Here is a 3438-nt window from a genome sequence, read left to right as displayed (position 1 = left end):
CTGTATTAGAACCCACGACCTCCTGCACTTGAGAAGAGTACGGTTCGCCTGCCGTTAGTGCTTTTGATTGCACTTTATATTATTGGACAGTGCATACGTCTCTCTCAGCCATAGTCAATGACTTCTTGAACTTATATAATTAAGACCGTACGTATCAACGAATTAACAAGGTAGGTTATGGGCGGTAAACTAAATACTACAGCGACTGAAAACTACTACAAAAGAAAGCAAACAAACAAAGTCATATAAAGAATTCTTAAAAGTATTCATTGATGCTAAATTTATACTTTTTATGTAATGAAATAACCAGAAAACATTGACCATTCACGTCCAAGTATACCTTCTCCACTACGGTGGTCCTTCTTTAATTTTAAGACGGCGTTTATTGTTCCAGTCGAGTAATTAGTGCCAAAAGTCTTCACTTTCATACCTTCATTTACCCATAGCTCACAATGTAAATGCTTTGTAGCAGTTGACCTCATAGTTGCAGATATCATATATTAGTATAGGCCATTTCTAGGTGATGTAAATACTCCAGTACTAGGAGAATAATGTCCACCAACCTTTGTCTTTACGGACAAATATTATGATCTCATTGACTTGTGGAGTTAAATCCTTCGACAAAGTAGCAGTAAAAGCTGGGATAGACGTTTGACCTGTGAATATTAAATAAAAAAAAAATGTGATTATCATAGTCCATAAAGCTGTTCTGAGAAAAGTACCAACGGTACTCGGGTTAATTCAATGTTAATTTCTGGGATTCACATATTTTTGTGGCAACCAATTTTCTAGGATTGAGAGAAAGTTGTGTGTTTCAATGAGTACTGTATTTCATGGATTCTATAAAAGATTAGAACAACCATCTGGGAAATTTGTATCTCATTTATATCTTAAATGGTTTACGTATACTTACTAGATCAAAGGAAATCAATAAATCTTGAAATAGTATTCGCTATTATAGTTTACCCCCATTGATATGTTTATGGAAAGAGGTTTTATTTTTATTTACTTTTTTTGGTTTAGATAGATGAAAGTTGATTTACCTATGCAATGTGTTACAACACATTTGTGTTATGTTTAGTTTATCTTTAAAGGTGGGGAATATGTTTAATACGAATTAATAATTTAACTCACCACATTCTGAAGTGCCTGTACTACGCCAGGAGTCCCGTGTACTTGTTTTTGGTTATTGCTTGCAGAATTTGGTGTATAGGTTAATGAAAAGGCAATCAACAATAACTAAAATAACAGTACACCGAATCCTTCGCTTCAAACACGCACTAACAAAGCATAAAAACTTACCTCCCCCATATTCTTTACTGTTCTTCAGTTTAAAGATAATGTAAAGTAGATCTTCAACTATCTCATTTTCTGTGTTATAAATAAAAAAAATCACAAATCTTATCTAACGATTTCGTAATCAAAAGTATTGTTATTTTTTATTTACAAAGAGGCACTTATATACAACAAACAAAAATTTGTAAATAAGAAAGATGTGAGTAAAAGACAGGAAAAAAAGACCATCTTAATACGGATTTTGCCCTATAAACTGGATCAAAATTTTAAAAATGAATATAGAGTTTTAAGATTATATGCTTGAATCGTTTGTTGAAACGTTTTGAATTAATAAAAAAACTTCTCTGTGCATGCTAAATGTTGTACGAGAGTCGAAATACACTTTAGAGATATTTTGCCTCTCTTACAAAATTCAGCATGTGACAGTAATTTTAAAATAGGATCTGAGAAAACAAACTGTCATAGAGGAGTACAAAGGCGGTATCATTGATAACAAACAATTGGTTTAATAAAAAGTAACTAAGAAACAAGTTTTGTTGACTGGAGAATTGGAAATAACATTTACGCTTATAAATGAAATCATAAAATCAGTATTTTTTAAAATATATATTCTGAATAAATTCTAAGTTAAAAATATTTAACTTCACTTTTTAAAAAAATGATACCACGAACAATCATGTATGCATACAAATGCAAACCAAATAAAAACATAAAACTTCATGCGTCCGAAGCAATAACAAATACTATTACAACATAAGCAAAATTATGTTATTCCTATCAATTTGGATTGAATCTTTACTAACCCTATGAAGTGTTTATAGCGAGTCAAGATATTGTTGTGAGTATATCTAGACTTTTTGAAATTTCATTGGAACTTAATAATGAATTTTCTTATACTTTACTCTATTATAATACATATGTAAATTATATATGTTTGACTTACTATGGCACTGAATCAGACTTCCAAAAGGAATCAAACTTGCTAAAAGAACAATAAGAATCATGTCTGCAGTTGTATTGTGTCGGCTTCGATAACATAGAAATATATATTTCTGTGACTGTATCTTACATTCATTTGAAGGATCCTTTACTATAGATAATTTAGCTGATCTGTAACAATAACATCTTCATGCCTTATATATCATGTACTGTAGTACGCCGCTAGATTAAAACTGACGTGGAAAGGTAACATATGGCCACCGAAAGCTCTTTTAATGAGAGCCCAGGTGGTCGTGTGGTCTAGCGGGACGGCTGCAGTGCAGGCGATTTGGTGTCACGATATCACAGTAGCATGGGTTCGAATCCCGGCGAGGGAAGAACCAAAAATTTGTGAAAGCAAATTTACAGATCTAACATTGTTGGGTTGATGTTTAGACGAGTTGTATATACATTATGTACACAGCCATGTATCACCATCATTGATGGCGATCCGATGGATACATCTGTTGTAGGGTTGTCACTGACTCAGACGTACTTATGAATATAATTATTTTCTGTGACTGTATCTTACATTCATTTGAAGGATCCTTTACTATAGATAATTTAGCTGATCTGTAACAATAACATCTTCATGCCTTATATATCATGTACTGTAGTACGCCGCTAGATTAAAACTGACGTGGAAAGGTAACATATGGCCACCGAAAGCTCTTTTAATGAGAGCCCAGGTGGTCGTGTGGTCTAGCGGGACGGCTGCAGTGCAGGCGATTTGGTGTCACGATATCACAGTAGCATGGGTTCGAATCCCGGCGAGGGAAGAACCAAAAATTTGCGAAAGCAAATTTACAGATATAACATTGTTGGGTTGATGTTTAGACGAGTTATATATACATATATATATATACAACTCGTTGTATATATATATACAAATCGTCTAAACATCAACCCAACAATGTTAGATCTGTAAATTTGCTTTCGCAAATTTTTGGTTCTTCCCTCGCCGGGATTCGAACCCATGCTACTGTGATATCGTGACACCAAATCGCCTGCACTGCAGCCGTCCCGCTAGACCACACGACCACCTGGGCTCTCAAAAAAAGAGCTTTCGGTGGCCATATGTTACCTTTCCACGTCAGTTTTAATCTAGCGGCGTACTACAGTACATGATATATAAGGCATGAAGATGTTATTGTTATATATATA

The 3438-nt window shown here is 34.0% G+C and overlaps 1 pseudogene; it reads right to left on the bottom strand.

The window, feature by feature from the left end:
- Positions 1-290: 290 nt before the first annotated feature.
- On the bottom strand, positions 291-2300 carry LOC134716789 (complement C1q-like protein 3; annotated as a pseudogene).
- Positions 2301-3438: the final 1138 nt, after the last annotated feature.

Source organism: Mytilus trossulus, chromosome 4 (assembly GCF_036588685.1).
Source record: "Mytilus trossulus isolate FHL-02 chromosome 4, PNRI_Mtr1.1.1.hap1, whole genome shotgun sequence".
In the NCBI taxonomy this organism is placed as follows: Eukaryota; Metazoa; Mollusca; class Bivalvia; order Mytilida; family Mytilidae; genus Mytilus; species Mytilus trossulus.
The sequence above is the reverse complement of the archived record's forward strand: the minus strand, read 5'-3'. Positions and strand labels throughout refer to the sequence as shown.